This window comes from Schistocerca piceifrons, chromosome 3, assembly GCF_021461385.2.
Source record: "Schistocerca piceifrons isolate TAMUIC-IGC-003096 chromosome 3, iqSchPice1.1, whole genome shotgun sequence".
NCBI classification, from domain to species: Eukaryota; Metazoa; Arthropoda; class Insecta; order Orthoptera; family Acrididae; genus Schistocerca; species Schistocerca piceifrons.
Genome location: NC_060140.1, coordinates 494,291,028 through 494,315,732, shown reverse-complemented (window position 1 = coordinate 494,315,732; position 24,705 = coordinate 494,291,028). Strand labels below are relative to the sequence as shown.

Here is a 24,705-nt window from a genome sequence, read left to right as displayed (position 1 = left end):
TTCATTTCTGTGTAACTACTGCAACCTACATCCTCCTGAATCGGTTTACTGTATTCATCTACTGGTCTCCCTCTTCAGTTTTTACCTTCCAAGCTTTCCTCCAGTATGAAACTGGTGATCAATTGATGCCTCAGAATGTGTTCTATCAACTGACCCCTTCTTTAGTCAGGTTGTACCACAACCTATTCTGTTCAGTACCTCCTCATTAGTTACGTGATTTACCCACCAAATCTTCAGCATTCCTCTGTAGCACCGTGTTTCAAAAGCTTCTATTCTCTTCTTGTCTCAACTGTTTACCATCCCTGTTTCACTTCTATACATGGCTACAGCCCATACGAATACTTTCTGAAACGACTTCCTGACATTTAACTCTATACTTGATGTTATCAAATTTCTCTTCTTCAAGAACACTTTTCTTCTCACTGCCAGTCTACATTTTATATCCTCCCTACTTCGACCATCGTCAGTTATTTTTGCTTTCCAAGTAGCAAAATTCATTTACTGTTTTAAGTGTTTCTTTTCCTAATCTGATTCCCTCAGCATCACCTGATTTAATTCAACTACATTCCATTATCCTCATTTTGCTTTTGTTTATGTTCATCTTATATCCTTCTTTCAACATACTGTCCATTCCGTTCAATTGCTCTTACAAGTCCTTTGCTGTCTCTGACAGAATTACAATGTCATCGGCAAACCTCAAAGTTTTATTTCTTCTCCCTGGACTGTAATTCTCGCTCCAAATTTTTCTTTTTGTTCCCTTTACAGCTTGCTCAATATACAGATTGAATAACAGTGGGGATAGGGTACAACCGTGTCTCACTCGCTTGTCAACCACTGCTTCCCTTTCATAATCCTCGACTCTTATAACTGTCATCTGATTTCTGTATAAATTGTAAATAGCCTTCCACACCCTGTATTTTGCCCCTGCCACCTTTAGAATTTGAGAGTATTCCAGACAACATTGTAAAAAGCCCCCCCCATGAACCATGGACCTTGCCGTTGGTGGGGAGGCTTGCGTGCCTCAGCGATACAGATAGCCGTACCGTAGGTGCAACCACAACGGAGGGGTATCTGTTGAGAGGCCAGACAAACGTGTGGTTCCTGAAGAGGGGCAGCAGCCTTTTCAGTAGTTGCAAGGGCAACAGTCTGGATGATTGACTGATCTGGCCTTGTAACAATAACCAAAACGGCCTTGCTGTGCTGGTACTGCGAACGGCTGAAAGCAAGGGGAAACTACAGCCGTAATTCTTCCCGAGGGCATGCAGCTTTACTGTATGATTACATGATGATGGCGTCCTCTTGGGTAAAATATTCCGGAGGTAAAATAGTCCCCCATTCGGATCTCCGGGCGGGGACTACTCAAGAGGATGTCGTTATCAGGAGAAAGAAAACTGGCATTCTACGGATCGGAGCGTGGAATGTCAGATCCCTTAATCGGGCAGGTAGGTTAGAAAATTTAAAAAGGGAAATGGATAGGTTGAAGTTAGATATAGTGGGAATTAGTGAAGTTCGGTGGCAGGAGGAACAAGACTTCTGGTCAGGTGACTACAGGGTTATAAACACAAAATCAAATAGGGGTAATGCAGGAGTAGGTTTAATAATGAATAGGAAAATAGGAATGCGGGTAAGCTACTACAAACAGCATAGTGAACGCATTATTGTGGCCAAGATAGATACGAAGCCCACGCCTACTACAGTAGTACAAGTTTATATGCCAACTAGCTCTGCAGATGACGAAGAAATTGAAGAAATGTATGATGAAATAAAAGAAATTATTCAGATTGTGAAGGGAGACGAAAATTTAATAGTCATGGGTGACTGGAATTCGAGTGTAGGAAAAGGGAGAGAAGGAAACATAGTAGGTGAATATGGATTGGGGGACAGAAATGAAAGAGGAAGCCGCCTGGTCGAATTTTGCACAGAGCACAACATAATCATAACTAACACTTGGTTTAAGAATCATGAAAGAAGGTTGTATACATGGAAGAACCCTGGCGATACTAAAAGGTATCAGATAGATTATATAATGGTAAGACAGAGATTTAGGAACCAGGTTTTAAATTGTAAGACATTTCCAGGGGCAGATGTGGACTCTGACCACAATCTATTGGTTATGACCTGTAGATTAAAACTGAAGAAACTGCAAAAAGGTGGGAATTTAAGGAGATGGGACCTGGATAAACTAAAAGAACCAGAGGTTGTACAGAGATTCAGGGAGAGCATAAGGGAGCAATTGACAGGAATGGGGGAAATAAATACAGTAGAAGAAGAATGGGTAGCTTTGAGGGATGAAGTAGTGAAGGCAGCAGAGGATCAAGTAGGTAAAAAGACGAGGGCTAGTAGAAATCCTTGGGTAACAGAAGAAATATTGAATTTAATTGATGAAAGGAGAAAATATAAAAATGCAGTAAGTGAAACAGGCAAAAAGGAATACAAACGTCTCAAAAATGAGATCGACAGGAAGTGCAAAATGGCTAAGCAGGGATGGCTAGAGGACAAATGTAAGGATGTAGAGGCTTATCTCACTAGGGGTAAGATAGATACCGCCTACAGGAAAATTAAAGAGACCTTTGGAGATAAGAGAACGACTTGTATGAATATCAAGACCTCAGATGGAAACCCAGTTCTAAGCAAAGAAGGGAAAGCAGAAAGGTGGAAGGAGTATATAGAGGGTCTATACAAGGGCGATGTACTTGAGGACAATATTATGGAAATGGAAGAGGATGTAGATGAAGATGAAATGGGAGATATGATACTGCGTGAAGAGTTTGACAGAGCACTGAAAGACCTGAATCGAAACAAGGCCCCCCGAGTAGACAATATTCCATTGGAACTACTGACGGCCGTGGGAGAGCCAGTCCTGACAAAACTCTACCATCTGGTGAGCAAGATGTATGAAACAGGCGAAATACCCACAGACTTCAAGAAGAATATAATAATTCCAATCCCAAAGAAAGCAGGTGTTGACAGATGTGAAAATTACCGAACTATCAGCTTAATAAGTCACAGCTGCTAAATACTAACACGAATTCTTTACAGACGAATGGAAAAACTAGTAGAAGCCAACCTCGGGGAAGATCAGTTTGGATTCCGTAGAAACACTGGAACACGTGAGGCAATACTGACCTTACGACTTATCTTAGAAGAAAGATTAAGGAAAGGCAAACCTACGTTTCTAGCATTTGTAGACTTAGAGAAAGCTTTTGACAATGTTGACTGGAATACTCTCTTTCAAATTCTAAAGGTGGCAGGGGTAAAATACAGGGAGCGAAAGGCTATTTACAATTTGTACAGAAACCAGATGGCAGTTATAAGAGTCGAGGGACATGAAAGGGAAGCAGTGGTTGGGAAGGGAGTAAGACAGGGTTGTAGCCTCTCCCCGATGTTGTTCAATCTGTATATTGAGCAAGCAGTAAAGGAGACAAAAGAAAAATTCGGAGTAGGTATTAAAATTCATGGAGAAGAAATAAAAACTTTGAGGTTCGCCGATGACATTGTAATTCTGTCAGAGACAGCAAAGGACTTGGAAGAGCAGTTGAATGGAATGGACAGTGTCTTGAAAGGGGGATATAAGATGAACATCAACAAAAGCAAAACAAGGATAATGGAATGTAGTCTAATTAAGTCGGGTGATGCTGAGGGAATTAGATTAGGAAATGAGGCACTTAAAGTAGTAAAGGAGTTTTGCTATTTGGGGAGCAAAATAACTGATGATGGTCGAAGTAGAGAGGATATAAAATGTAGGCTGGCAATGGCAAGGAAAGCGTTTCTGAAGAAGAGAAATTTGTTAACATCCAGTATAGATTTAAGTGTCAGGAAGTCATTTCTGAAAGTATTCGTATGGAGTGTAGCCATGTATGGAAGTGAAACATGGACGATAAATAGTTTGGACAAGAAGAGAATAGAAGCTTTCGAAATGTGGTGCTACAGAAGAATGCTGAAGATAAGATGGGTAGATCACATAACTAATGAGGAAGTATTGAATAGGATTGGGGAGAAGAGAAGTTTGTGGCACAACTTGACCAGAAGAAGGGATCAGTTGGTAGGACATGTTCTGAGGCATCAAGGGATCACCAATTTAGTATTGGAGGGCAGCGTGGAGGGTAAAAATCGTAGAGGGAGACCAAGAGATGAATACACTAAGCAGATTCAGAAGGATGTAGGTTGCAGTAGGTACTGGGAGATGAAAAAGCTTGCACAGGATAGAGTAGCATGGAGAGCTGCATCAAACCAGTCTCAGGACTGAAGACCACAACAACAACAAGCTTTGTCTATTCCTAGACATCCAGTAAACAACTGACATGGTGTCCCGTTGCAGACTGTTCACGAAGGTCTGAACATATGGAATACATTCCCAGATATGTGAATGGCTTGAAGGCTTGCCCTCGAGAGCAAGTGTCATCAGAGACATCGATACCATCAGGAGTGCCACATAACATAGAGGTATTTATGGCTGTTTGCTGAAGAAGCTGTGGCGTACGGGAAGGTGTCCTCCTTGAGTGACTGAGGGGGATTCAACATGACTTAGAGACAATGTCTAGTTGGTGTGGTGAATGGCAGCTTGTTTTTTTTTTCCTAAGAAAAGTTAATACTGTTTACTTGGAAAAACAATCCTGTGACGTTCAAACACAGCAATAGTAATGTGTTGGTTGAAATGCCATATGATCACTTCACACTTCATTTTTTTCATCAGTTAAATATCTAGGCATAATATTGCAAAGCTTCTGGCTCATAGTTGGGATAGTGAATGCTCGATTTTTTTTTTTTTTTTTTTTTTTGGGGGGGGGGGGGGGGGGGAAATTCTGGGAAAGTGTAGCTCATCTAATAAGGAGATGGCATATAGAGTGACCCATTCCTGAGTACTGCTCCAGTGTTTGGAATCTGCATCAGGTCAGATGAAAGGAAGACATCAAAGCAGTTCAGAGGCAGGCTGCTTGATTGTAACTGGTACGTTCAAACAACAGGCAAGTTTTATGGAGATGCTTCAGAAACGTAAATGGGAATCCCAGGAGGGAAAGGAACATTCTTTTCGAGGAACACTACTGAGAACACACACTCCGTCTAAGGACCATGAAGGTAAGATATGAGAAATTAGAGCTCATACAGAGGCATATAGACAGTTGATTTTTCCTTTTGCTCTGTTTGCGAGTGGAACAGGTAAGGAAATTCCTAGTAGCAGTATGTTGTACCCTGTGCCACGCACCATACAGTGGATTGTGGAGTATGTATGTAGGTGTAGATACAAGAATATTTGGAATAGGGGAGTCAGGAACCACGAAATGGCTTTCCGACATGGAAAATGCTAAGCTATTTCTGTGACCATGCCATGCTGCACGAGTTTGCCTAAAAAGATAATAATTGCTCCTATTACTCTTTATTTCGGGACAATGAAATTGCAGAACTTTACTACCAAAAGACAGGATAGTGGAGTTGGAACAGAAATTAAAAGATGTCACACGGAATGAAACTAAAAGCCAAACATTTAAACTCATGACAGATGCTTTACTACAGTGGAAAAGAATAGGTTGGTAAATTCATGTTTAAGCTATATTGTAAAAGAGAAAATTACAAACAATGCTACAAACATTGAAAGGATCTCAGATGTAATAGAAAGAGTTTAAAAAAAATACATTCCATTAAATTATCGATGTCTATGCATCAACATGCCCAGTCTCATGAGCAGGCGGAATACACAAATATCATCAATACACAAATATCATCAATACTCAAGCAAGCCACTTGACGCTGTGCGGTGGTAGGTACTTCTAGTACCATTATCTGATCCCCTCTTCTATTCACAAATGGCATGCAAGCTCTATATTAGCTCTAGTTTCTCAAATTTTCTCATTGCAGTCATTTCATAAGATGTATGTGGCAGAAAGTAATATCATGTCCAACTCTTCCTGGAAAGTGCTCTCTCAAAATTTCAATAGTAAATCTCTCTGTGATGCAGACAGCCTCTCTTGTGGCATCTGCCACTACAGTTTATGCAGCATCCCTGCAACCCTCTTGCATCGATCAAATGACCTGGCACAAAAGGCACTGATCTTCAATGGATCTTCTCCATCTCTTCTATTATTTCTATCTGATATAGGTACCAGAGAGAAGGGCAACACTAAAATTGGTTCAACAAATGTTTTTAAGTACTTTTTTCCTGGACGAATTACCTTTCCTTTAGATATTTCTTATGAATCTCGATCCAGCATCTGCTTTCTGTCTTATTTGGTCATTCCACTTGAGGTCGCCTGGATGGTTACTCCTAGACTTATTATGGTAGGTATTGTCTCCAGTAATTTGACATCAATGATGTAGTTGAACAGTAGTTGGTACACATGCAATAGCGTGTGCTATCTACATGTTCCAAAACACTACGCACAAAAACAGGATTTTTCTGTGGCTCATACCTAAGGTTCTACTGGTGATAGAAAGATAGGGTCAAGTGCTTTGGATAACTTTTGAAGTAGGGACCATTTGTGTACCCAAAAGAAGGACTGTCTTACTGTAACTATCCTACAGTACAGCGTGGAAGTTTGAATATTACACATTTCCTCCAGCTTAGACAAATGGAGTAAATCAGTTGACTCTTTTTGCGCTGGGTGTGAACTACAGCGTGTCTTAAGGGGCTTATGGAGGCGCCATTTAGTTCACGGGTGATTCCTGAGAAAACCCATAAAATGTGTTTTTCGCCATATTTCTGCCATCTGGAGCAGATATCTAACCACAGCAAAGTGCTGCATATTGTCTTGGCATTTAGCTAAAAGTGCTATCTCCCCATTATCAAAAACTGAGAACCACACCAAAAACATTGGTTTTGGGTAAGAAAACCAAAATGTGTATTCCAAGGTGGTTAGGCACAGCAAATGGCTGTAATTTTCACGATATTCCTACATTTGGGATCTCAAATAACCTTGAAAATTTTCTTGATATCTTTATCCTTTCAGAGATAAAAGGATTCAAAGTATCATCAAAAATGTTCTGGGAAACTCACATTGTGGTACTGAAGTACATGCAAAATTTTTGTGCACATAAAATCCAGTCTGAGGTGTAAAATTAGTTTTGCATTATCCTAATTTCATGTAAGTAAACCACCAAAATTTTACTTATCCGTAAAGTTATTTTCATTTGAGTGACACGCCCTGCTGTTGCAGGGAAAAGAAGGGAGCCAGATAAAAATGCTCCTATTGGAGCACAAAAAGGTGGATATGCTCCTGTTTAATAGACTGACTGAAAAGTGGGGTACCATCTGCTTCATTCTACCTTCATCATCACCTTTAAACATATTCCTAAATTTTTTTTTGCATGTCGTCATATTATCACTTTTCTATGCTGCGAGAGAAAGAGACAGTGGTAGTGGGAATGAGATGGAAGTAATAAATACTGAGAGAGAGAGAGAGAGAGAGAGAGAGAGAGAGAGAGAGAGAGAGAGAGAGAGAGAGAGAGAGAATGACAGGAGACAGTAGCAGAAAGATAGTATGAAGGAGACTAGGCGTTAAGACAGGAGACAGTCAGACTTAGAAGTACACAAAGAGACAATGACATTGAGTTCAGCTGAATGAGTGAATGAGAATGGGCAAGTGGCAGTGGATGGGTATGAGCAACTTACAGGGATGGACTAGGGGGAATGAATGAGTTACAGTTATGAGAGGGTGAGACAGTGAGGTCAGTTGCATGTTACCAAGAGTGCGTATATTTTTGAGCTAGTATCCCACTTTCCAGTAAGTCTTTTAAGCAGAAGCATATTCACCTTTTTTGTGCTCTGATAAGAGCATTTTTACACTGGTAGTTTCCCTCTCCTTTGTGTGCGCAATATGTTACATTTGGAAATGACTAAAGTCTTCTGACAGTGATACTCTCTTGTACTGCCTATTAACAGACTTATGGAGCTTCTGATATTATCTACTAAATCCAAACATACTATAAAAATCTATGTATGTATATATGTATCTTTATAGGTATGTACCACAACTCTTAAACCAATGGACCAATTTCAACCAAACTTGGTATGTAAATCTCTCACTGTCTGGAAATAATCTCTGTGGGCATAAGAACCACCTACATATGAAAAGGATAGGTTTGGGGGTGAAAAAGAAGTGTAGCTCACAATGAGTGAATACCCAGACTTTATTCATCCATTATTTGAGAATGAGCGCACTTAGCGACTTGCAACCAACTTACACATAATTTCGAGCCTTTTTGAAAATTATTCTCACTGTCAATCACAACAAAATGATGAAAGGAATAAACTTTATTGCTTACTATATTTCCACTGTTCATGAACTAAAAACTGTTGCATCAGGCATATCATTTTAATTGATTACTTCTTTACTACTAACTGTATTCATGACACATTTTGTAGAGAGTATTCACATATACAACTGAATGTACTTGCACAATTACATCATTGCATGAGGCTTAGTTCAGGAGCTATGACGTCATCAACATCGAGCTGCATGAAAACGAAACTATAGAACTAAATTCACTAGAGATAGAGGTGAAATATGTGTACAAACACACATGAAATATATTAAATGTATGTGAAATATAGGTCACATGTACTTATGTGGGCAGTGCTAAAGGTAAAAAACTCCATGATCAATTTCAACCTAACTTGGTACACATATTACCATCCGTAAAGAAATACTGTGGGAATACGAACCTGCAAACTCATACTATGGTGGGGTTGATAATGTGGAGAGAGAAGGGCGAAGAGATTGACAGGCAGAAGGGGAAAGAGGATAAGGACATGAATGTGAGGGGCGAGGAGATGGACAGAGGGGGGGGAGGGAGGGGGGGGGAACAGAGAAAGGGAAGAGGAGAAAATGGACAGGGAGAGGGAGGGAAGAGGAGAAAATGGACAGGGAGAGGGAGGGAAGAGGAGAAAATGGACAGGGAGAGGGAGGGAAGAGGAGAAAATGGACAGGGAGAGGGATGGAAGAGGAGAAAATGGACAGAGAGGGGGGAGGAGGAGTTGGACAGAGAGGGGGGAGGGGTGGGGGGCGGTGGAGGAGACGGGCGGGGGGCGGGGGAGGAGACGGGCAGAGGGCAGAGGAGGAGACGGGCAGGAGGCGGGCAGAGGGCAGAGGAGGAGACGGGCAGGAGGCGGGCAGAGGGCAGAGGAGGAGACGGGCAGGAGGCGGGCAGAGGGCAGAGGAGGAGACGGGCAGGAGACGGGCAGAGGGCAGGGGAGCAGACAGGCAGAGGGCAGGGGAGGAGACAGGCAGAGGGCGGAGGGCAGAGGGCAGGGGAGGAGACGGGCAGGGGGCTGGGGGCAGGGGGCTGGGGGCAGGGGGCTGGGGGCAGGGGGCTGGGGGCAGGGGGCAGGGGGCTGGGGGCAGGGGGCAGGGGGCAGGGGGCAGGGGGCAGGGGGCAGGGGGCAGGGGGCAGGGGGCAGGGGGCAGGGGGCAGGGGGCAGGGGGCAGGGGGCAGGGGGCAGGGGGCAGGGGGCAGGGGGCAGGGGGCAGGGGGCAGGGGGCAGGGGGCAGGGGGCAGGGGGCAGGGGGCAGGGGGCAGGGGGCTGGGGAGGAGACGGGCAGAGGGCAGGGGGCTGGGGAGGAGACGGGCAGAGGGCAGGGGGCTGGGGAGGAGACGGGCAGAGGGCAGGAGGCTGGGGAGGAGACGGGCAGAGGGCAGGAGGCTGGGGAGGAGACGGGCAGAGGGCAGGGGGCTGGGGAGGAGACGGGCAGAGGGCAGGGGGCTGGGGAGGAGACGGGCAGAGGGCAGGGGGCTGGGGAGGAGACGGGCAGAGGGCAGGGGGCTGGGGAGGAGACGGACAGAGGGCAGGGGGCAGGGGAGGAGACGGACAGAGGGCAGGGGGCAGGGGAGGAGACGGACAGAGGGCAGGGGGCAGGGGAGGAGACGGACAGAGGGCAGGGGGCAGGGGAGGAGACGGACAGAGGGCAGGGGGCAGGGGAGGAGACGGACAGAGGGCAGGGGGCAGGGGAGGAGACGGACAGAGGGCAGGGGGCAGGGGAGGAGACGGACAGAGGGCAGGGGGCAGGGGAGGAGACGGACAGAGGTTCAGGGGAGGAGACGGACAGAGGTTCAGGGGAGGAGACGGACAGAGGTTCAGGGGAGGAGACGGACAGAGGTTCAGGGGAGGAGACGGACAGAGGTTCAGGGGAGGAGACGGACAGAGGTTCAGGGGAGGAGACGGACAGAGGTTCAGGGGAGCGGGAGGTGGACAGAGGGCAGAGGAGCGGGAGGTGGACAGAGGGCAGAGGAGCGGGAGGTGGACAGAGGGCAGAGGAGCGGGAGGTGGACAGAGGGCAGAGGAGCGGGAGGTGGACAGAGGGCAGAGGAGCGGGAGGTGGACAGAGGGCAGAGGAGCGGGAGGTGGACAGAGGGCAGAGGAGCGGGAGGTGGACAGAGGGCAGAGGAGCGGGAGGTGGACAGAGGGCAGAGGAGGGGGAGGTGGACAGAGGGCAGAGGAGGGGGAGGTGGACAGAGGGCAGAGGAGGGGGAGGTGGACAGAGGGCAGAGGAGGGGGAGGTGGACAGAGGGCAGAGGAGGGGGAGGAGGGGGAGGTGGACAGAGGGCAGAGGAGGGGGAGGTGGACAGAGGGCAGAGGAGGGGGAAGTGGACAGAGGGCAGAGGAGGGGGAGGTGGACAGAGGGCAGAGGAGGGGGAGGTGGACAGAGGGCAGAGGAGGGGGAGGTGGACAGAGGGCAGAGGAGGGGGAGGTGGACAGAGGGCAGAGGAGGGGGAGGTGGACAGAGGGCAGAGGAGGAGGAGGTGATGGAGAGAAGGCAGAGGAGGAGGAGGTGGTGGTGGACAGAGGGCAGAGGAGGAGGAGGTGGTGGAGAGAAGGCAGAGGAGGAGGAGGTGGTGGAGAGAAGGCAGAGGAGGAGGAGGTGGTGGAGAGAGGGCAGAGGAGGAGGAGGTGGTGGAGAGAGGGCAGAGGAGGAGGAGGTGGACAGAGGGCAGAGGAGGAGAGGAGGAGGAGGTGGACAGAGGGCAGAGGAGGAGAGGAGGAGGAGGTGGACAGAGGGCAGAGGAGGAGAGGAGGAGAGGAGGAGGAGGTGGACAGAGGGCAGAGGAGGAGGAGGTGGACAGAGGGCAGAGGAGGAGGAGGTGGAGGTGGACAGAGGGCAGAGGAGGAGGAGGTGGAGGTGGACAGAGGGCAGAGGAGGAGGAGGTGGAGGTGGACAGAGGGCAGAGGAGGAGGAGGTGGGCAGAGGGCAGAGGAGGAGGAGGTGGGCAGAGGGCAGAGGAGGAGGAGGTGGGCAGAGGGCAGAGGAGGAGGAGGTGGTGGAGAGAAGGCAGAGGATGAGGAGGTGGTGGAGAGAAGGCAGAGGAGGAGGAGGTGGAGGTGGACAGAGGGCAGAGGAGGAGGAGGTGGTGGTGGAGAGAGGGCAGAGGAGGAGGAGGAGGAGGAGGTGGAGAGAGGGCAGAGGAGGAGGAGGTGGTGGACAGAGGGCAGAGGAGGAGGAGGTGGTGGACAGAGGGCAGAGGAGGAGGAGGTGGTGGACAGAGGGCAGAGGAGGAGGAGGTGGTGGACAGAGGGCAGAGGAGGAGGAGGAGGTGGTGGACAGAGGGCAGAGGAGGAGGAGGAGGTGGTGGACAGAGGGCAGAGGAGGAGGAGGAGGTGGTGGACAGAGGGCAGAGGATGAGGAGGTGGTGGACAGAGGGCAGAGGAGGAGGAGGTGGTGGACAGAGGGCAGAGGAGGAGGAGGTGGTGGACAGAGGGCAGAGGAGGAGGAGGTGGTGGACAGAGGGCAAAGGGGGAATGGAGCAGAAGGACAAGAATTTGCATTAAATTTTGCTTCTCTAATTGAAAAATTGGAGCACTGAATTCTGAAAGTTGTCTGTGGCCTTTTGGTGAATCTACTATGGGTAAGACAAGAGCTTATGAATGGTATAAATTTTTCAAACAGTGTTGAGAAAACATTGATGACAATGACCCCTCTGGACATCCTAGCACATCAATTACTGACAACAATGTGAAAGAAGTAAAGAAAATGTTTCTGGAAAATCACCGATCAAAACTGACATCATACAGATATCAGTCTTGAATTACTGAATGAAGTCGACAACAATCCAGAACTTCTAAAGAAGATTATAACATGTTAGGAAATGTGGGTGTACAGGTATGACATCAAAACCAAGGCCCCATTGTCTCAACACAAACTGCCTGAACAGGCAAAACTGAAAAAAATTCGACACACTGATTAAACACACAGGTTCTGCTCACTGTATTTCTTCAATTACAGTGGAATAGTGCATTATGAGTTCCTTCCTTATGGTCAAACAGTCAATAAGGAATATCATCTGGAAGTTATGTGCCATGTGCGTGAAGCAATCCAAAAAAACCAACTAGCACTGTGGCACAACCGCTTGTGAAAACTGTGCCACTATAATCCTCCCACTCACATCTCAATGCTTGCTTGTAATGTTTTGGGAAAAAACAAAACCATTATGTTGCCTCAGCCACCCTATTCACCGGACATAGCCCCCTGCAACTTCTTTGTATTCTTGAGACTGAAGGGAACCATGAAAAGATGCCATTTTGTGACCACTGGAGATAAAAAACAGAAATGCCAAAGAAGCAGAACACCTTAATGAAAAGTGTGTTCCAGAAGTGCTTCCAAGATTTGAAAATGCACTGGCACAAGTGTGTTGTATCTGAAGGGGACAAAGTTGATGTTGACGAATAAATAAAGATCCTTTACGAAAAACAAATGTTCCTGTTACTTTTTGATCACACCTTGTGTATAATACACAGTAATGGCCCTATCATACTTGTTTGGGGTTCTCCTGATATTACCTGTCAATATTTTTCCATTAAGATCAACATGATGAGTTCTAGCTGCAAGAAGGTCTTGAATCAGTCAAGTTTGGTCTGATACTCATTACACAGCAGTGCAGGGGAGTGTCAAATGCCTTCCTGTAGTCTAAGAATATGGCATCAACCTCTGACATCAACCTGAGCACTGATGTCTACAGCACTGTGGATCTCATGGAGAAACTGAGAAATCTGCATTTTGCAAAATTTCTGTTTGCAGAATTGATGATGATTTACATGGAGGAGATTTTTCTTCTCCAAAAACATCACAATACTTGAGTGTAACACATGTTACATAATTCTACAACATACTGATGTCAGTGGTACAGGCCTATAATTAAGTCTATCTGTCGTATGACAGTTCTTGAAAATGGGAATGCCTGCACTTTTTTTCAGTCGCTAGGTGTCATTCATTGCACCAGCACCTATGAAAACTACTGTTAGTATGTGGCAAGTTCTTTCACATAATCTGTATAGAATCTCACAGGTTTCTCATCTGGAACAGTTGTCTCTCCACTACCATGGGATTTCAGTTGCTTTTCGATTCCAAGATCATTTATCTCAATATGGCCCTTTAAATGTTCATACAATGATTGAAAGGAGAGCCATATTATTAGGTTGGTGCACACGTTCATAGCACTTTTCCGTCAGTTTAATAAACACTCCAGATGTACATAACAGATACTCTAGTCAACAACAATATGTTCTCCTTCAATATTATTAAAAGGATACATAGTTCCTCACCAAATAGTGGAGAAGATGTTGAGTCACAGAGAGACACAACAAAAAGACTGCTAAACAAGTAAGCTTTCAGCCAAGCATCTGAATTAGAAAACACACACACACACACACACACACACACACACTATTTCACTCAAACACAACTCACACTCACATGACCACTGTCTGCCAAGGCAAGACTGTGAGCTACAGTTCATAATGGGAGACACAGTCTGGCCGGTGGGGGTATGGAGGAGGCTGGGATTGGTATTGGGGATGGGGAGTGATAGCAGGGAAGGGGTGGCGGATGGTAAAGTATTGCTTGTGGGGCCATACAGGGGAGAGCTTAGGGCAGCCAGGTGCAGTAGGGAGGTTAGGAGGAGGCTGGGGGGAGCCAAGAAGGAGAGAAGTAAAACGACTGTGGGTGTGTTGGTGGAACAGAAGGCTGCGTAGTGGGTCACAGGGAAGGGGACATGTGGTTGAAGGACACTGACTAACGAAGGTTGAGGCCAGGAGGGTATAGAAACATAGGTTATATTGCAGGGTCAGTTTCCACCTGTGTAATTCAGAAAATCTAGTGTTGGTACAAAGGTTCTATATCGCACAGACAGTGAAGCAGTCATTGAAGTGAAGAACATTGTGTTGAGCAACATTCTCAGAAACTTTGTGGTCCAGCTGTTTCTTGGCCACATTTTGTCAGTGGCCACTCATGCAGACAGACAGCTTGTTGGTGTTCATGCAAACATAGAACACATGACAGTGCTTGCAGTTTTAGCTTGTTGTTCAAATGACTGCTTTCACAGGTAGCCTGTCTTTGATGGGATACGTGATGCTCTTGACAAGACTGGAGTACTTGGCGATGGGAGGATGTGTGGAACAGATCATGTGTCAAGGTCTATTACAGGTGCCATGAGGCAAGGGGTTAGGAGCAGGGGTTGACTAGGTATGAAGGAAGATATTGTGCAGTTTCGGTGGGTGACAAAATACTGATGTGGGAGGCGTGAGAAAGACAGTGGGTACAGCCTTCCTCGTTTCCAGGCACGACAAATAGTAGTTGAAATCCCAGCCAAATGGTGAGACTTTGGGAGGTGGTGGGTGACTGGAAAAATAAGGCATGGGAGATCTAGTTCTGTACAAGGTTGGGTGGGTAATTTCTGTCTGTGAAGGCCCCAGTGAAGCCTTTGATATATTTCAAAAGTAACTTCTCATCAATACGATGCAATAGCCACAAGTGGCTAGGGTATATGGAAGAGACATCCCGGTATGGAATGGGTGGCAGCTGTCAAATTGGAGGTATTCCTGGTGGCTGGAGGTACTGATGTAGTCACCTGTGAGATGTAAGTCAACATCGAGGAAAGTGGCTTGTTGGGATGACGAGGACCATGTGAAGTGAATGGAGGCGATGTTGAGGTTCTGGAGGACTGTGGAAAGAGTGTCTTTGCCCTTGATCTGGATCACAAAGATGTCACCAATGAATCTGAACCAGATGAGAGGTTTGGGATCCTGGGTGGTTAGGAAAGGATTCCTCTAGATGTTCCATGAACAGGCTTGCATAGGATAGTCAATGAGGATGCCCACTTCAGTATCCCAGATTTGTTCGTAAATGATTACTTCAACAGAGAAGTACTTGTGGGTGAGGATATAGTTGGTCCTGGTGACCAGGGAAGAACTTGTAGGTTTGGAATCTGTTGGGCATTGGGAAAGATAGTGTTCAACAGTGGCAAGGCCATGGGTGTTAGGAACATTAGTGTAAACGGAGGTGCCGTCAATAGTGACGAGTGGGGCATGATGTGGTAAAGCAACAGGAATTGTGGAAAGTCAGTGGAGGAAATGGTTGGTATCTTTTATGTAGGACAGTAGGTTGTGGGTAATATAGGATGTGTACGCAGACAAGGAAAGAAAATTCCCAGATTTCTCAGTTAAAAAAATGCTTTTTTCTTTGTGAAAATACACCTTCTCTGTCGAAAATGTAAAACTTACCAATCCTTGAATGGTTAGGGTCTTGTACACTGGCTTACTTGTTTAACAGGATTTTTGTTGTCTCTGTCTGCAGCTCAGTATCTCCATTTCTTGTGAGTAGCAATCTATCTTTTTCGTAACAGTGCTATTATTCCATCCTGGATTTTCCATTGTTTGACATATTCTCCTTCACTATTTACATCAGTCTCCCAAAGCTGGGGTAACTTTTCGATTCCATGACTGTAGAAATCATGCAGTTTTGAGATAAAGTCATGTTCAGAGTGCATTTACATCCAAGACAGAAGTTCCTTGAAGACTGTTTGACAGAGAGTAGAAAAGGTGAAAATCTGACGGCACAAGACGAGGTGGATAAGGTAGGTGCAGAATGACTCCTCAGCCCAACTCCTGTATAGTGTTTTTTGTCAAACCAGCAGAATGCCAGGCATTATCGTGGAGTATCATCACTTCACTCAGTCTTCCTGGCTGTTATTGGATTTCATCTGCAAGATGTCTCATTTGTTAACAATAAATGTTAGATTTTGTGGATGCGTGCAGCCCCTTGTATGGGGAGTTGCTGCTTGGGCTAAACCATTCCTTTCTTTTCCATATATTATGATAAAGACACAATTTCTTGTCAACAGTAATGATTCAGGACAGTAATGGTCAGTGCTGTTCAGAGCCAACTGATGATAAGCATGCAGATCTGCATATATAACCACCAACTGAATTTTGTGAATTTAACTTTCAGCACACTCCTGATTTTTGAACAGAACCCATTGTATGCAAATGTCGCATGATGGTGGGATGAACATGGTTCATCACATTTGTCAGTTCTTGAGTACAATGATGGGGATCATTCTGTATTAATGCATTTAAATGATCTTCATCAAACCCTGAAAGCTTCCTGAATCTGGAGAGACACTAATGTCAAAACAATCCTCCTTAAAATGAGAAAATCTTGCCATGTTCTATCAAATGGCATTATCCCCATACACAGCTGGCTGCCTATGTTTCAGAAGACTGAATTCAGCATTTTGTTTTCCCTCTGTCATCTTTCATTTCAGTGCTAGCATGGTCCCTGAGTGACTGAATAGGTGATTTTCACCCACTTATTGATTTTATGCAAGGTCAAAACCTCTTAGGATTTTTAGTCAGATTGGTTACACAAATTTTACTTTTAAAGTCACTGATTGCATCTCTCATTGCTCTACTTATGCTAATTTTTGCTTTGTTCAGCTTCTGTTTGTCAGCTAGGTTTTGACTTCTCTTGAATCTCTGATTAAGCTCTCTTTGTTTACATAGCGTTTTTGTAATGGGGTTATTAAACCATGGTGGGTCATTCCCATTCCTTAAGATATCGTTCACAACGCACTTGTCTAAGGCATATTGAACAAAGCTTTTGAACTGTTTCTATTTGTGCCCTACATCTTTGTCCTCTCAACTGAATATTCACGCTGCCTATTCAGATACTTATTAATTTGTATCCTCTTGGTAAGCAAAAATATTTTCCTATCTTTCTTAATGCTCCTTGTAATATCAATAGTCATAGATGCTATCACTGCCTTATGATCACTGATGACAGGAGATTTTTAGGCAAACATTGGACTAAAAGAAGAACTCAGCTTTTCAATGAGTAACTCTGTGTACAATATCAGAAATTTCATACATCATACATTAAGATAACTTGCTAAGCTGAACGAAGTATTTGTCTTTGACACACTTCCAGAAGAAACAAATAGAAACTGGACTTAGGAAGAACTGCACGGAACTAAGAGAAATATACTGGAGATGGCCATTAAAAGGAAACTGTACTACGCATAAGCAACCAAATCTGGCATTATTATAAAAGAAAAAGAAAAAACACTGTTGCTTGGCCTGTTTAATGAAATTAACAGTCACATTCTACCTACTGACCACAACTGATGCTTGTTCACAGAGAAACCGCCGTTTACTGGTTTTGTGATAAAGTTTAACAAGCAACAGCACTTTTTCTTGCCTTAGTAGAGTGGATATGTGAAGAGTTGTGTAGCTTTGGGATTAGAATAGAGTAGCCAGATTGCACCTGAAATGGATCAGTTGTATATTTGTTGATTAGCATGAAAGTGACATCTTGGACTATAAAATATTTATCATTCATTTGTAAGGAATAGTTGAGGCAAATGTTGTAGGTAAAGTTATAAGAAGTTTCACATCAACTTCGGATCTCAGGTCAGTGTGCCTGATTGGTTTGTTGTTTTGGTGAGGAACTACAGGATTATCAGTCCTGTCAGTGTGCCTGAGATGTAAGCAATATTCACCAATCTATGTTTCATTTTGGTTGCAAGAAAACTGTATGCTGCCACTGTAATTTAACTCACAGATAACATGAATTATGTGGGCTATTTAATAAAATTTACAGCTTTTATTAAGGTGTTAGCAAGGAAACGAAATTCAAAATTTTAATGAAAGTCTTGCATGCTGTAATTGAGGAGGAAAAAAAAAGTGTAATTTAATGTCACCCACAAAGAGTTTGGAAAGAAAGAAAGAAAAAAGTAAAAAACTGAATATATCTTAGAATACAACAACTAAATGTTCAGTGGGTAATCTGAGTTACTGCAACTTTCAGTACAACCACACCAACTGATAGATGAGAAATCCCCCAAATTATAGCATTTTAACAGCAAAAGTATCTCCAACATTCCATACAGTTTTTTCTTTTTATCTCTTTCTTTTTCTCTGTTTGTCTGTTTGATAGGACTCATGTCAGGTGATGGGGGTGGCCAAATCATTCGCTAGAATTGTCTAGAAAGTTCTTCAAACCAATTGCGAACAACTGTGGCAAGGTAACATGGTGCATTCTCATCCGTACAAATTCAATCGTCATTCAGGAGCATGAATTCCAAGAATAACCATTTCCAGTCAATGGTCGGCTCAGTTTGGCAAGAGGACCCAGTCCATTCCATGTACACATAGCCCACACCATTATTGAGACACCACCAGCTTGCACCGTGTCTTGTTGACAACTTAGGTCCATGGCTTCATGAGCTCTGCACCACACTCGAACCCTACCATCCACTCTTATCACCTGCAATCAGGACTCATCTGACCAAGATAAGGTTTTCCAGTCATCTAGGATCAAATCGATATGGTCATGAGCTGCGGAGAGGCACTGAAGGTGGTGGTGTGCTGTTAACAGAGGCACTCATATTTGCTTCAATCCCATGACTTTTGTCACCTCAGTGTACGATTTCTCAAAGTTGTTTATTTGTCGATACACGACGATCCTGTATTACTTAACAAAAATTAATGATTAAGATCATCATTCACTACATTTCATTCACCACTGACAAAAAGTATGAGAATATTTTGAAGTTCTTATTTTTGTTAAAAATCTTTATTTTGATAATATTTGTATACAAACAACATAGAAGGTGTCATCTATTGACAATTCATTTAATTAACATGCATGAAAGCTGTTGCAGTTGTTTCGATTCTTTATGCAAGTATACAGTTTTGGTCACAAACATCAATGTAAATTATTTAGAAGGCACCATCTATTGAAAATCTAACTTTACAGCAGCTGGAGTTGTTTTCTTTCTTTGAGCAAGTGTTGTGTACTGCGCGAATGACCTGAATTACATCAATGTTCATCATCACAGGCAAGTACCGTTCCCTGCAGCTTCACACTGCTAAAATTGGAGAACATTTTTAAATATCATGGCAAACCTTGCTAACATTTCAACTGGCTGATCGTTGTTGCAACCGTTGTACAACACAAAACAGAAGCCAACAATGCAGAAAAAGAACGTATGAGCGGCAAAGACAGCTTATAAAAAGCTAAACAAAGAACAAAAGCAATAGCTGAGGAAGTCTTGCATTCAGTAAGAAATAAGATGCCCAGTTGTTAGTTCACTGATGGACTAGGGGGCTCTTGTGCAATATTTGTTGACAAAATTTTGTCACATTTTACTAGGTGAAAATAAGATTATTTTAACAGTTGCATGGGCTGGCATTGCTGCCAATTTCCTACCAGGGCAAAGCATATTCAATTTTCAAAAACCTGTACCCACCTTAAATACTTCAGCCTCATCAACTCACAGTCACACCAATGATACACAACTTCGAGTGGCTTAGACCTCAACATTTGAGACAAGATTTCAATTGTTCCCACGAACACTCTAAACATTGTCGATCGACTTTTAAGGGACATCATGAAGAATTATCACCCTTATGGTGGCAAAATAATTCTGGTTTGTGGAAATTTCCATCAAGTATTAACCATCATTAGACCTGCCATTGTCGAAACTACAGTTAAGCCATCACCATTGTAGTCTCATGTTAAAATTCATCAGTGGACTCTAAATGCGAGTGCAAACGCTGATCCCATTTCACATAATGGTTACTGAAAGTAGCTAATGATGATTCAGAAAATCAGATTACTTCATTCGATTGATAAAAATTCCTAATCACTTATAGTAATAAAGATAATTTTATTACCACAGTATTCAACGTCACATAAAGCAATGAACAAAATGTTTCGCTATTCTATTTGATGGTGATTCTATGTCTGAAACATGATGATTGAACAACACTTAATGAATATGTCATTTCCAATTTATTACCTGGAGATGCAAAAGTTTACCTCAGTTCTGGTTCTGGCCAACTTTAAGCAATAAGCAATACTCAATAGAATTCATAAACACACTAAATCCGTCCGATTTATCACCTCATCAATTGTTCTTAGGAAAAAAAGCTATTATTATGTTATTTAGACATCTTAATGCTAATCATGACTTAATTAATGGTGCAAGATTAGTGATAACTCACTCAGCTGAGATCATCATCACTGCTAAATTCACAGACTTCAATAGGACTGTGCTCATACCCCACATTAACATCTCAATTTTTGATCCAATCATGCCCTTCCAAATAATAAGAAAACAATTCCCACTAAAAGTAGCCTTCACTACTGATCATCAATAAAGCACAAGGTCAGATGCTTCAAAGGGAAGAACTGTATTTACCAGGACCTGTTTTTCTCTCTCTAAAACAGTTACATGTGGCTTTTTCACAAGTTTGCACATTCACTGATATTTATGTTTATGCTAGAGACACCTCAAACCCCCCCCCCCCCCCCTCCCCAAATAAATAAATAAAAATGAAAAATAAAATTTGACAAAGACAATATCTGACTTTTATATGGTTTACAATTATATGTAATGACATAGATTTTTCACAATGAATCTAATATCTGTTATTACTATTCAGAATATAATACCTTTTATTAACCGCCCCACACTGAACCCAGGGTTATTGTGGGATTCGACCCCCAGTGGACCACCTCCAGGAACGTCTCACACCAGAAGAGTGAAACCCCGATGTATGCGCAGTAGAGTAATTATGGTGAACGCATACATGGAGAAAGTGTTTGCGCAGCAATTGCCAACATATCGTAACTGAGGCAGAATAAGGGGAACCAGCCCACATTTGCCAAGACAGATGGAAAACCGTGTTAAAAACCATCCACAGACTGGCCGTGCACACCGGACCTCGACACTAATCCGCCGGGTGGATTCATGCTGGGGACCGGCATGCCTTCCCACCTGGAAAGCAGGGCGTTAGACCGCACAGTTAACTGGGTGGAATAAACTTGCATTAACTTATATCTCCATTACTATATTACCTATCAGTGCAACATATTTGCACAGATCACGTAATGCAAAACCCTCAAATGAAACGCCTACACTTTGTCACAATGTGTTTAACCTGTTCTGTTGGTGTACAGTAAAGCACAAACTCATACAGGTGTTGTTCAAAATTTTGCCCACCAAGATCACAACAGAATCCCGAGAGTTTGGCATACTATTTTCACAGCTGCAACAATCCTAGCAACTAGGTCTATTTGCATATCAATCAGAGTCTCTTAATCCAAGCTCTTCATATGCCTCTACAAGAAGAAGTCCATTGGTGTCATATTTGGTGACTGCAATGGCCATAGAACATGACTACAACAACAGTCACATTGTCATCCAACAATATGCAATTAGTTTGTAATGAGCCACCAGAGATAATGGGCCACCTGTACTAAGTTACCCGAAACTGCCCTCAGCAGCCTCTGAAATTTTGTTGGCAAAGCCTAGGTTCACTATACAGGGTGTCTCACCTAACTCTGCCACCTCAAATATCTCTAGAACAACAACAGATATTCAAAAACAGTTTTCACCAGCATGAACGTATGGCAGGGGCTCAGAAAACCAAATGCCAGGTGAAATTTTAAAATATAAACAAATACTATTTTCAATACAAACTTGCGTATTTTTAAATAGACACCTCCTATTATTTCATATGCACTCAATAGCATGAAAAATCACAAAAATAACGGTGTTGGTTGCGTCGCAATATGTCAATTACATCCAGAGAAATTGCGAAGGGAAGTTGACGCTTGAAATAAATGAAGTGCACAGCTAGCGCATGTCCTGGGACTCAAGCGTGCACTTCACACTGCGGTAATCATGATATGATTGACGTACTATGTCAGTGGAGTGTTAACATATGGTGTGGTATTGTATGACAGCACATCATTGGCCCACATTTCATTGATGGCACTCCTAAAGGGGGATAGTTTAGTCCCTTCTTGAGCTGTACCTTACTTGAACTGGTCCACCTCTTACAATGTGCCAAATAATGCGGTATCAGAATGATGGATGTCCTGTGCATAATGTTTATTGTTGCGAAATGACAACTAGAGGTGCAATTAGTGGTAACACACTTGATTTCACGTTTCTAAACCTCGTAAGTTCTGAAATATGTGGTTTGTAAAGGACAGCAACGGCGTCACAGTTTCTGACGTAACGCATCCCACGTAGTGCTGTGTTCGGAGCAGGGGTTGTTTACACTGGTGCCTGTATCCTGCCGTAAACATACCAATATCACCACAGCACACACTAACTTCAGTGTACAAGTGTGTCCTAGTCTGGTCTCCTGAACTGCTCTCAAACTGTAATGTAATTCACATATGTTGCCACATTAAAACCTGTTTTCTTGTGGCTTGTTACATCTGCCATCACCTAGCAATATACCGGCCTTCAGTAATGAAGAAAAACTATACCTTATTTTAATTTATGGCAAACGTCACAGAAATGCAACTGCAGCTGTGACACTGTATGCCGAACGCTACCCAGATCAGCGGTGTCCGTCACGTCGAACCATTGGCAACATCTGCAAGACACTCACGGAAACAGGAAGCTGGGCTCCCACAAAACATTGACCTACAACACCAGCGAATGGCAATGGAAACAAAACAGCTGTTCTGGCTGTTGTAGCATACAATTCTCAGGTGGGTGTATGAGAAATTGCACAAGGTGTAGGAATAAGCCACAGTAGTGTGTGCAGAATCTTGCATTGGCATCGGTTTCATCCGTTCTATATCTCACTGCACCAACAACTGTACAGGAATGACTTTGATTCCCACATTGCATTCTGTCATTTTGCACTTCAGCCATGGCAAGGTAATCCAGTATTCCTAAGCAAAACACTGTTTATGGACGAGGCTTCATTTACAAATCATAGTAATGCGAATCTGCGGAACTTGCACTACTGATCCTTGCAAAATACCCACTGGATTTGCCAAGTTGCTCATCAATGACAATGGAGTGTCAATGTTTGGTGCAGTATCATTGCTAACTGTGTTTTACTGGTGGAACATTGAATGGACAGTGATATGCATCATTTCTTCAACACACACTAGTGCTCCTCATGGGGGATCTAGGATTGGAAACTTGTCTATCAATGTGATTCCAACATCACGGATGTTCCACACACAAAGAAAAAGTTGCCAGCGACGTTCTAGATGTGACATTTCCAAATAGGTGGATGGGGTGGGGAGGTACTGTGCGATGGTCAGCATGGTCCCCCGACTTGACGGCATTAGACTTCTTTCTCTGGGGCACAGTGAGAGACAGAGTGTATCGAAAACCCCCAACGACAGTAGAGGATATGCAACATCATATTACTGCGGCATGAGCGGCAATATCTGTAGAAACTCTACAATCTGTGCAACACTCTCTTGTTACCTGTCTGCGAACAGAGGGCACTGGGAACATAAGTTGATGTGACACAATTTCATTGGTCAAGATGTGGGTGCATTTTCTATGCTGGATGTAATGCACAACAATACAGTTCCTGTGGGCAACAGGGCACTATTAAATGTGTTTAGCAAAGTGAATTCAAGTGTGTTATCCATAATTGCAGCTCTAGTTGTCATTTCGCTAGAATAAACATACATTTATAATTTGAAAAATGTAACTTTGCATTGGACGTGTCACTTGTTTATTTCTGTGGATTGTGCATACCTTCCCATTGTGTGATCCCCTGACACAAGCAGTGTGAAGTGCATGCTCGAGTCCCAGGACATGCACTAGCTGTGCACTTGATTTATTTCAAGCGTCAACTTCGCTTCGCAATTTCAAGGGATGTAGCTGACGTATTGCGATGCAACCAACACCATTATTTTTGTGATTTTTCATGCTATTGATTGCATACAAAATAATATGGGGTGTCCATTTAAAAATACACAAGTTTGTATTGGAAATAGTATTTGCTTATGTTTTAAAGTTTTGCATAGTATTTGGTTTCCTAAGCCCCTGCCATATGTTCATGCTGGTAAAAACCTTTTTTGAATATCTATTGTTGTTCCAGAGATATCTGAGGTGGCAGAGTTAGGTGAGACACACTGTGTAGACAGACGGGTGGATAGTACACGAATCAAAATTACTTCAATACTTTGACCAGGTCTGGCAATCAATATGATCCAGAAATATACTCAATGGACACTAGTAAGAGAAGTCTACATAATATAACCACATTCAGTTTTTTTTTTTTTTTTTTTTTTTTTAATTTTCAACCGTCTTCTTTCTGCAGCATTACTTCCAGAGCTGCCCATGGCAGAAAATTTAAGACCTCTGATTACAGCCATTCATTCTTCCATTTTGCACAGTTAGTTTTCCTTACACAGATTCACCACTACTTGTTTGACCACTGTCAAGATTTACACAGTGTCCTATTTACTTTGTAAGGACTTTATTTTATTGGTAGCTAAAGTAAGAGAGACACTGCCCTTCTTCAGATTAGAAATGCACAGGGAGGAAATTAACACCATTGGGCATTGCCTTGGGTTACTTTAAGGAATCAGAAACACTAAATCTAATCACATGCATGCAGTAATGTGTGTAAATATGTCATTATCCTCTGAAGTTTGGACCAGATGT

At 43.4% G+C, this 24,705-nt stretch overlaps 1 protein-coding gene across 1 annotated transcript in view; it reads right to left on the bottom strand.

The window, feature by feature from the left end:
- LOC124790100 (DIS3-like exonuclease 2) overlaps window positions 1–24,705 on the bottom strand; it is a 227,914-nt gene that overhangs the window by 6,563 nt on the left and 196,646 nt on the right. The window lies entirely within an intron of this gene.